This window comes from Lethenteron reissneri, chromosome 45, assembly GCF_015708825.2.
Source record: "Lethenteron reissneri isolate LAM-NWPU_2019-01 chromosome 45, ASM1570882v1, whole genome shotgun sequence".
NCBI lineage: Eukaryota > Metazoa > Chordata > Hyperoartia > Petromyzontiformes > Petromyzontidae > Lethenteron > Lethenteron reissneri.
The window spans coordinates 1,462,754-1,474,497 of record NC_083823.1 but is presented as its reverse complement, the minus strand read 5'-3'; positions in this window follow the sequence as shown (position 1 = coordinate 1,474,497).

Genomic DNA, 11,744 nt, shown 5'->3' with positions numbered 1-11,744 from the left:
CCGTAATTCCCTCGAACATGGGCGTATCCTGTCTAATCTGTCTTCTCCCCCACCCCGCCAACCCAACGGCAGACGAAATGACAGGAAGGCTGCCACATGTGTGGGCTATCTGCTTGCATGTTCTGGTAAAAAAAAAATCTTTCAAGAATAATGTTTACCAAGGTCCACACAGAGGGGAATTTCACTCGCTAATGGCCACCGCGTTTAATAATTCATTACCGAAGGAGAGGAGCCTTCGAGCTCTCGAGCATTTTCATGTTACTAATTACACCTATATCACGAGAAAGTGCAAGGCGTAACACAACGCCCCACGTGTGTCATTTTAAGCTTTTCTCGCTATTATCAAACTCGGCGTGCACGTCAATCCCGCCTTTGTAATTGCTCCCAGGAGGTGTCGGCTACACGGGTCTGCAGCAGCCCGATAATGATTTTCCTTAATGCCAAGGAGCTTGGCTTTTTTTTTTTGCAGAGGCTGGCACGCAACAATAGCGAAACATTGAACATCCCAGGATGCTCAACGCTCACAACTCGGCGAGAGCATAAAGATCGTGTTATATCATCAGACACGACATGGATGCCGCTCCTCGCCCATTGGGACAAAAAACTGCCCTCCTTTAAACGTATCCCGAGAGAATGCATTGATTGTTGAACTATGAAACAAATAATTGCGTACGTTTCTGGCATTCAAGTTTTCAGCCCGTTATTATCCAGGAGTAATATTTTTTTAGGGTAGAGCAGTTGAAGGGTTGGTTATGCTGTGAACCTGGTGACCTGAGATTGATTCTTGGCCACAGCTAACGTCATTTCCGAGTGACACCTGAACTAGTACCGCCCCCCCCTCCCCCCCAAGGTCACCAACCCGCACTGACCAGCATGGTGAAGTATGGTCAAACTACTCTCATGACTGACACGCCGTCATTCAGAGTGTCGTCCCCTCCTCGCACGTGTAGGCCATCTCCGTGTGCTCCGGTGTCCTGCCACACATCTGAACACGAATAAATTGGCTGAAAACATCTTAACACAAAAAGGACCGCGTAGCTTGGGAAATTGCTGGTACCGGCTCACAGCCTGGATGCTGCCTGCCCCGCTTGTCTGTGCTTCCTCGCTGAGTCGCTCTTTCACTCACTCTCTCTCGCTCTCTCTCTCTCTCTTCGATGGCGTACGGATACTGTACGGTGCATGACAACTTCAAATTCGTATTCAGCAGTGGATTGACAAAGGGCTGTGCATTGCAATGATGAAATTATATTCTTAGGTTGTTTCGGTAAAGTCACGTAGGTAAAACATTAAAATTAATAAAAGTACTTGATACAGCTGTCGTGGCTGTGACGGTTCCACCTGAAGACGAAAGCTTGTGTTGCCTCCGAAACGTCGTGATTTTTATTTTATTTTACTTTAATAAATTTTAATATTTTACCTACGTGACTTTACCGAAAAAACCTAAGAATATGAATCCTTGCAGTCACGAAAGCTTCAAATCTAGAATGATGAAATTAGCTGCGAGCCTGTAGAGTACCAGTGCCCTTGTGGTGCGAAGGGCCACACCAACTGCCCATCCCAAGTCCCAAGTCGCTCTCGCTGGACCTGCTGATTACTCCACCTGCACGGAATTCTCATCCCAGTTGCATCCATGTTTTTAAATTGCTTACGTAACCTCATTTGCTTTTTTTCCCTGCTTCCCGTGGTACCTATATACTTGTCCCAGTTAAAGCAACATTTATATTCAGTCTCTTGTTTGCTCATTAGCTGTCAAAGAAATCAACATTTCGTTTCTCTAATTCGTATACATTTGTTTGTACCTGCTGTCCGTAATCAATGTATTTTACTCATTTTGTATGTCCATGAAATGTTTAACATCCAATTTTTAAATGACATTTCTCTCGCTTCTAGTTTGCCTTATCGGGTCTTTCTAGTTGTCAATCTTTCACAGACATTCGGGAGAACAGGCTGCGTGTAACCATGCTGCCTTCTCATTTCTGCTCGTCATTAATAATTCGTCATTCATAAATATGCCGCATATCCCATATTCTGATGCAGTATATACAGTATATGTTGCTGATAAGAGGATGGATTTAGCGCATCTGAGTAACTTCTCTCTTTCGTATTTTACTGTACGTATCTATTTTTAAATCCTTTATATTAAGTTCACTTGCTTGCTTGCTTGCGCGCTTACGACCGTGCAAATCTTTCGGTCGTTTTTTAACCCACTTCCCGTGATCCAATCGAGCTGACATTTTGCACACAGACTCGTTGTGCGTGACAATTCATTTTCGTGAAATTTTTTTCCCAAAATTTTCCACTTTTTTGGAAAAAATAAATTATATTTAATTACCAATTGCTTAATGGTGGCAGGCAATCATCTGACCCATAGGTGGCAGCCATCTCAAGCCAGAGGACGAGAGGACTCTAGCCGCCAAGCATATAAAGGATTTATAGTGAAAAACTTTGTTTTTACGGGTACATTTTTTGGAAACTCAGGTAAGTAGTGTGCCCGGCGTTCAGCTCCGTGTCACACCATGTGCTGGCCACTAACTCGAGGCCCAAGAATGGAGTTTAACCACGACCCTATTACTTATTTGAGCTGTGGAGGCAAATCTGAGATTTTGGTAATCCCTTAAGTTGGACACGCAATGAGACAAACAACAGTCTGAATATAAATGGGACTTCGACTGGGATAAATTATAGGTGCCACAAGAAGCTGGGGAAGAGAGCGGATTAAGTTTCACCGTAAGCAATTCGAACGCTTGGACGCAACTGGGAGAGGAATTGGATATTAAGTTCTTGAGTAAATGTCATGGACAGAGCTCAATGGAAGGAAGGTCGTGATCGTCGACATCTTTGAAAATGGACACGGCTCATAGATAGAGATAGACTAACATTGCCCATAGACTAACATTGCCCATAGACTAACATTGCCCATAGACTAACATTGCCCATAGACTAACATTGCCCATAGACTAACATTGCCCATTGACTAACATTACCCATAGACTAACATTGCCCATAGACAAAGGTTGCCCATAGACTAACATTGCCCATAGACTAAGGTTGCCCATAGACTAACATTACCCATAGACTAACGTTGCCCATTGACTAACGTTGCCCATTGACTAACGTTGCCCATTGACTAACGTTGCCCATAGACTAAGGTTGCCCATTGACTAACATTACCCATAGACTAACACTGCCCATAGACTAACATTGCCCATTGACTAACATTGCCCATAGACTAACATTGCCCATAGACTAACATTACCCATAGACTAACATTGCCCATAGACTAACATTACCCATAGACTAACATTGCCTATAGACTAACATTACCCATAGACTAACATTGCCCATAGACTAACATTGCCCATAGACTAACATTGCCTGTATAAGAACAAATTCTAGAGTAAATGTGGACAGAGCTGAATGGAAGGAAGGCCACGATCGCCGACATCTTTGAGAAAGGTCACGGCACACAGAGAGAGAGAGAAAGAATGTCTCATTGGCAGAAGAAACACATTTACAACAACAATAACTAAAAACAACCCCTCGTAACAATCCAACAAAGTTCCAACTTTGTTTAGAATTAAATCTAAAACATATTCAGGTTTCTGGCAAAAGCTTTGCCAGCGGTTATTGCCGCAGCCGCTGTCGCCGTCGTTGCCATCGTCATCATCACCGTCGTCATCGTCATCATCATCATCGTCATCATCATCATCGTCATCATCAGTCATCATCATCATCGTCGTCATCGTCGTCGTCATCGTCGCCGTCGTTGCCATCGTCATCGTCGTCATCGTCGTCGTCATCGTCACCGTCGTCATCGCCGTCGTCATCGTCGTCACCGTCGTCATCGTCACCGTCGTCATCGTCACCGTCGTCATCGTCGTCGTCGTCATCGTCGTCGTCGTCATCATCGTCGTCATCGTCGTCGCCATCGTCGTCATCATCGTCGTCGTCGTCGGCGTCATCGTTGTCATCGTCGTCATCGTCGTCGTCATCATTGTCGTCATCGTTGTCGCCATTGTCGTCATAATCGTCATCGTCGTCGTTTCCGCCGCGGCTCCCCACGTGGCGCGCGAGCTTCCCCGCGAGCGGAGGCGGCGATCTCCCTGGGAGCCACCGACAGCCACCGACAGCCACCGACAGCCACCTACAGCCACCTACAGCCCATACAGCCACCGACAGCCACCTACAGCCATCTACAGCCACCTACAGCCACCTACAGCCACCTACAGCCACCTACAGCCACTTGTGAAACGGGCCACTTTGATCATTGTGCTGTCGTCGAGCCGACGAGAGCCGCGTTTCACGGCAACCTCGCCTTGACCTGCGCAGCCTGCAGTCAATGTGTTTTCCCTGTTGCTTCAAAGGTTTTATTTCATTTAAAGTCTTCGATGTTGAATTATACTATCCTGTTTAATTTCCTCAAATAGACTCCAAATTAGTTTTTTTTTATATTCATAAAAGTCCATGCCGAGCACATATGCGCGCTATAGAAAAACATATAATTACAGCCAACATTGTACATTTTTAATTTGAATTGCTTTCTGCATTTTCAACTGAAATATGAGCACATTCTTTTTGAAGTGAGTAAAGCTGTATTTTTGCCTACTGTGCGTGTGTGTTTATATGTATTTATACACAATAAATAGGGAGCGGTAGTATCGTCGTTAGCGCACCGCACTAAAAACTCGGCGACCCCCGAGTTCAATTAACTGGTCCAGGGCCTCCCTTTGGTCGCTCAGCCTTAAATGAGCACCTTTGTGCAATGTGTAAACATCAGCACTGGGGAGACAAGGTGACTGGGTGTGGTGTTGGCTAACAGCACTTGCCCCAACAGTCTATTAAAGGCTATCCGGGGGATTTTTGTATTTATATACTAGTTCATAAAGCCTGCCCTTTGCCAGGCAAACATTTTCAATGAATATAATAATTCACTTGATGTGATTTTTTTTCATCTACGATCAGACAAAAAAATATTGTTGATGATGTCATTCGACTTCTTACGTACAAAGACGTACCCACTGGAAACCGCTCAATACAAAGATTCAGTTTTTTATTAGAACAAACATTTATTAATATTCTTTGGATCTTTCGGTAAGGTCACTTAGATATGTTTTAAAATATTAAATAAACAAAGAACTACGACGTTTCGATCGCAACACAAGCGACCGTCATCAGGTGGGAAAAATTAACCCGTAAAAACAAAGTTTTTCACTCTAAATCCTTTATATGCGTGGCGGCTAGAGTCCTCTCGTCCTCTGGCTTGAGATGGCTGCCACCTATGGGTCAGATGATTGTCTGCCAGCATTAAGCAATTGGTAATTAAATATTTAATTTATTTTTCTCTAAACAGTCTCAAATTTTGGATAATTTTTTTCACGAAAATTAATTGTCACGCACAACGAGTCTGTGTGGAAAATGTCAGCTCGATTAGATCACGAGAAGTGGGTTAAAAAACGACCGAAAGATTTGCACGGTCGCAAGCAAGCAAGTGAACTTAATATAAAGGATTTTTTAAAAAAGGGGGGGAAGCCACTAAAGGCGAGCTGTTTTAAAGGTTTAAAATGGGCGTAGCCCAAGCGTCCTGGTATCAAGACAAAGTGGGTGGGGCACAAGTGCCCTGTGGCCAGCACAAGCGGAGATGGCGATGTTCATGTGAAATCGGAGACTCAAAAGAGGGGTAGACGCATGAGCCGTGGACAAAACTATAAACTTGTGGTACGCCCAATGCAGGGGGCGACACCGCAGGAACTGGAATTGCTTGTCCCATCTTTAGTCAAATAAAACTAACATTGGAAGGTGACAAGATGGATACATGACAGCCAGTTGTGATTTAAACTGGTTGTTGACGTCCTTCCAATAATTGCTGAGTTTGTACCCATCCTCTTGGTTGAAATTGTGTCTGTATATATGGATGGCTTCATGAACGAATCTTTGTTGATAGCCAGTGGGCTTGCAAAGTACCTTCGTCTTAGAGAAATAACTTTCGCGTGAGCCAGCCGCATTATAACAATGATCAGCCACGGCCGAGGTATTGGTCCTCCCGTGTTTCAAATCTGCCTTATACTCACGAACACGGCCCAAGACATGTCGCTTAGTTTCCCCAATGTAACTACTGCCGCAGATACAGCTTAGTTTGTAGACTCTCACCGACCAGCGTGGTGAAGTATGGTCAAACAAGCTCCACGACCCCACAGATGGATGGGGAGGCCCTTATCTAGCAGTTAGATTGATAAAGGGAATTACAAAATAATATTTACGATTTTTTATTTTACCAGGTAAGGCCCACTGAGCTCTTAGCTCTTTTTTTCAGAAGTCACCTGGCCACAAACGATAGGTCGACGAAGTGGCTTATCACGTGGACATTTACAGCAGCCAAATACTCTAAACGCGTGATGTTGACTCTAAATGTCGAGGGAAAACCCGGAGGACCCAGAGGAGAAATCCACGTGATCACGGAGAGAATATGCAAACTCCAAACATACAGCAGCAGCAGACGTCAGGGTCGGGATCAAACCCACAACCTCCTGTATACCAGGCGAGGTAGTTAACATCTCCCCACCGTGGCATCCATACATTTACCCCGAGGCCATAGCTTTGGACCACAGCAGTAAAACCCTGAAATATCCATAGAAGCCCATAGTGTCCTCATTTGAAATAAAAAAGTTAATTTGGATAAATGGCAGCACTTGTTCCATTAACTTTCTAAGTAAGTCCTCGACACTTGGTGGAGCCAAACTGCTGCGCTGAGGCGAAAATCTCTTTGGACCATAACTATCACAATACAGCATTTAGTATATACACGTGGAAGGTTTCCCTTAAACTATATATACGCATAATGAAAACTGACAAATGTGTAATTCATATATCGTATATGCATAAATCACGACGTTTCGATCGCCACACAAGCAATCGCCTCTCCCACCTGAAGACGATTGCTTGTGTTGTGATCGAAACGTCGTGATCGATTATTCTTTCTACCCACGTGACTTTACCGAAAGAACCAAAGAGTATGGATTCCTGCAGTCGCGAAAGCTTCAAATCAAGATTATTTGCATAAACACAATGTTTTATTTTGTATTCCATCAAACCATCATGCGCGTCCATATTACACTCGTTCATTATAGTCTCATTAACACGTGACATGCGACTGCTGCCTTGACTAATTCATTCTGTGCGTCGGTCGTTGATTGATTACATTTTTTTATTTCAGGGACTCCGTTCGTCTTAAATTTCGATTTAAAGCTTTCGTGACTGCAGGGATTCATCTTCTTGATTCTTTAGGTAAAGTCACGTAGAAGGGAAGTAATAAAATAATAAAATAATTAAACTAAAACATAATAAAATAATAATAATAAATATTTGAATTTATTTTATTATGTTTTATTTTTTTATTTTATTACTTCCCTTCTACGTGACTTTACCGAAAGAATCAAGAAGATTCGTCCGTCTTGTTGGGCCTTTGCTTGCAGCCTGAGTTGGAGTTTTGGCAGTGGTCACGTGGGACCGACCACGCGGTTCTCAGACGGTCTTCTGAGGCCCACGCCTTGAGCCCACTTACTAATGACTGCGCACAAATCCCAAATGGATTCATTCAGATTTTCCACTTAATTCCGTTATGGGTTAATTATAAAACAGCTGCGTATAAATGTTGTTGGCAGGGGGGGGCGGTGGGGGGAGAGCAGTCGTACGTTGGTTAGTGCGCGCACCGCTATGAACGCACGAGTTCGATCCCCAGCCATGGCTAACATCATTTGCGACGAGCAATATCCCAACCGGTCGTGCACTGACTAACGTGGTCCAGTTTGGTGAAACAACACACTTGACCGACATGGCGCGGAGAAGCCTTCATCGATTCGAGTTAGATTCCTGGCCATGGCGGCTAACGCCGGTGGCTCGCGATGTCCGAAGCGGTCCTGGTCCCCCCCCCCTCGCTCTCTCCACCCTGCCCAAAAGTCCAGGATGGTCAAGCAACCACTGTGACGTGGCACTGGGAAGTCTTCATCCAGCAGCGGATTGGCAAAGGGCTGTGCATTCAAACATTAAAGTTTTAACTCGTGTTGACCGGGCTTGTTGGCGTGACTGCGCCGAGACCCATATCTAACAGAGGGTCCATGCATATACAATATCTGGCAGTTCATCTGTCGCCTCGACAGACCTGGTTTTCACCTGAGGAGGGCTGCTTGCGTTGTGGCCGAAACGTCGTGAGAATTGTTGTATTATGTTTTATTTTTATTATTTTATTACTTCCCTTCTACGTGACTTTACCGAAAGAACCAAGAAGATGAATCCCTGCAGTCACGAAAGCTTTAAATCGAAATCTGGCAGTTCACTAAGCACGCATTAAAGCAAGCCTCGCGCTGCTGATGGAGACACGGCAACGTCGAAACCGGGTCAAGAGTTTCCTCGTGTTGAGCCAACGCTGCTGACACGATGTTGAATCGATGCGATCACAGAGGGCGGGCGCGAAGCAACAGCTCCGAGGGGGGGGGCGTCATGTCCCCTGTCTTCTTTGTCGCGACGATTGCTGTGGCGTCCTCTGCTCCGACCAGGCGATGCGTGGCTCAGCTCTCCGTGCTTATTCCCGGAGCGGCGTCTCTCTGTCACCCAAGGCATGGAGGCGGGAAATGGCGTCGTGCTACTGTGAACGGTCAGCGCACGGGCTGCCGATTTCGATCTCCCGGCGTGGCACTTAAAGCAACGGTGCCACTTTCTTAATTTCCCAGCACCGCTGTCCACACAACCGTGGCATGTGTCTACCACGGTCAGTCGATCAGTAGGTCCCGTGCGGTGGGGTAAATCGTGGGTACTCACGTCGCCTCTAACATGGACCACCGGCGTGGCAGACTGGGCCAGAACACCCTCGAGAGGAGCCCTCCGGAGCTCCCCCCACCCCCCACCCCCTTCCCAGCAGAGGCCGCTCCTCCAGCGGTGGCTGAGTCGAGCAATTGCAGGGGCTGCGCTCTTTACCTCCGGGATGTAATTGGGGGGAGGGGGGGGGCGGTGATGAAAATCCCAAATTGGAACACACACCCCCCTCCTCCCGCGCTCTCTCTTCCCTTGCAACAAATGCCGATTGTTCACCTTCACCAGAGCTCCCTTTCCGATTATTCCATCGTGGCACAATTTCGCGCTGCGAGGCATCTCCCGGCTCTCCCCACGGGGGCCGCGACGGCTGACCAGGAGCAAAGGAGGATGCTGCAGCCTCTGCTTCCAATCGTGGCCGAGTAATTTGACAATTTTGTCGTCTCTCTCTCTTTCTCTCTCTCTCTCCTTTTTTTTCAACAACAACAACAATGAGAATCCTAAAGCACTTTCAAGGCTGGCTGCACGCGGGTGGTTTGCGTTAGGCCGGCATCTGATGTGCAGCTGTTTAACGGGACGGGCGCGCGGACGCTGTGTGGTTCACGTCGTCTTTGCTCCGGCGATACATCGGAGGGTTAGGAGGTCTGTCACTTCGTTTAACGAAGCTCGCCATGCTTCTTAGAAGTGGCCGCGGTGAACACCCGCGCCACGAGGTTCCTTTTTGGCGTGAGTCCATCGAATCAGAAGTTTGTCATTTAATTCGCTGATTTGGCGCTTTGAACCGCCAGTCGGAGAGGCCTAAAAATGTTGCCATTGTTCGGTTGTTTACCCGTGCTTATATCAGCCTGTGTTGTGTACAAGTGTCTGTGTGGCTCTTTGTACGTCTGTGTCATCCACCAAATTGGTTTGTGTTGCATGAATCAATTTGCTTGGCTCTCTGCATGTCTGCATCGAATAGCTGCTCTTCATTGAACATGGGAAATCACCATCTAGCCGATGTAGCTTTACAAATGTAATTGTAATCTACCTTAGCCCGTTGTTAGCGACCTGCTGGGTAAAGACTACAGGGGTTAATTGACCATACTTCACCATCAGTGCAAGTTGGTGTAGGAGAGGCCTCGAATAGGTTCTGATACCACTCGCCACTCATGTTAGCCGTGGCCAGGAATTGAACTCAGGTCACCAGGTTTATAGCGCAGTCCACTAACCACTGGATTTCTACTCGACTTGTATACCTACCCCAATCCAGCTATACACTTACCGAATATGCCTAATTGCTAACATATGTCAAGCATTTAGCTATTCGTGACCAAGAGTAGTTTTTTATCTGTTTTCAAACTTGGCAAATTTATGGAAATTGTAAAAGGGCACCATACTAAGAGTATAGTTTTAAACACAGCTTCACACTTCATCAAGTAGGGCGACGATTTGATGTCATCTGTTTTCACCATCTGCCTGTCCATCTATGTGATCATCCATATGACTGTGTGTCTATCTGTTTATCCGTCTGTCTGCCTGTCTATTTATCTGTCAGTCTATCCATCTGACTCTCCGTCTACCTGTACATCTGTCTGCTTGTCTGCGTATCTATCCATGTGTCTGTCAGTCTCTCGACGTGTCTGTCTATCTGTATCTGTCCATATGTCTGTCTATGCATCTGTCTCCCTGAATATCTGTCTGGCTGTCTTTCTATTTGACTGTCTATCAGTCCGACGTCATCTATCTCGCCGTCTATCTGGCTGTCTGCCCATCGATCCTTCCGTTTGCCACTTGCTTATATTGTAATAAACTCTCACAAACTTCGTACGATGAACTAAAAATGAAAATGGCTAGCGAGCTCAAATGTTGCAATTTTTTTCTCCCTCTCAACTTGGCTAGACACACACAATTCCTCTCGTCTAATTTCCTCAATAAAATAAAACCGTGCATAAATCACTGCAACAGTAACAATTGAGCTTACATATCAATGAATTGAAAGCCTTCTATTGTGCTTTAAAAATACATGTTTAAAATAAAATAAAAATACCACTCCCCCGTCTCGTTCGTCTGCGAGTCTTTCGACAGTGCATGAGCTCTCGCCTCGGTGTGTATCAGTGATTTTGCAGGGTTCTATAATTTTAGCTTTATTGAGATTCGGCAGAAAAAGCCGCAGGCTCAGTGGGCCCAAACCGAGACACGGCTGAAGAACAATCGTCTTGTTGACGTGTTGAATTCACGACATCCACACAATGTTGCAATGCCGTATCAGTAAGGGGATATGAACGGCATTTGCTTACGGGAAAGAGTCAGAAAGTCAAAGTAGTTTCCGGTTCAAACGACCGCAGGGAAACTCTTTATCTCCTGTTCACGGCCGTGAGTCAAGGGTTAGAAATCCACATTCCTATAGCTGGAGTGACTCTATCCACAGGACACACAATGGTTGACTTTTCACATAGGTGGTTTTCCATTTGGCGAGCTGACGGCTTCCGAAAAACAATAACATTACTAAATAATTCTAAACATGAGCCCCGGTTAAAACATGAATATTTGTTGTAAGTAACTGAGAAGGGCGGGAAAAAATAATAGTTTGGTAACTTCATAAGTGGGGCGTTTGTGGGAGAATGTGTTCACCCCAACCCCGTTGTTTTTCCGGAGGGCCCACACACACAAAAAAAATTGAATAAATGAAAGGAGACACAAAAGTAAATTCCTGCTGCAATCTAAACATGTGGGACGCGCTGGCCCGGTGCGCTGCAGACAGATGTCCAATCCCCGTGGAAATCTTCCCCGCTCGAGAGGCCAAAGGGTCTTTCGGTGTAGCTCTACGGCTCAGGTGGAAGCCTGGGTTGGGCATTGCTCTGCGGAATCCTGATTCTAGACAACAGAGAGATACATGGCAACAAAGGCGCTCAGACACGAGACACACGTGGCTTTGTCGGGAAGATGATGACAGAGAGCGATTC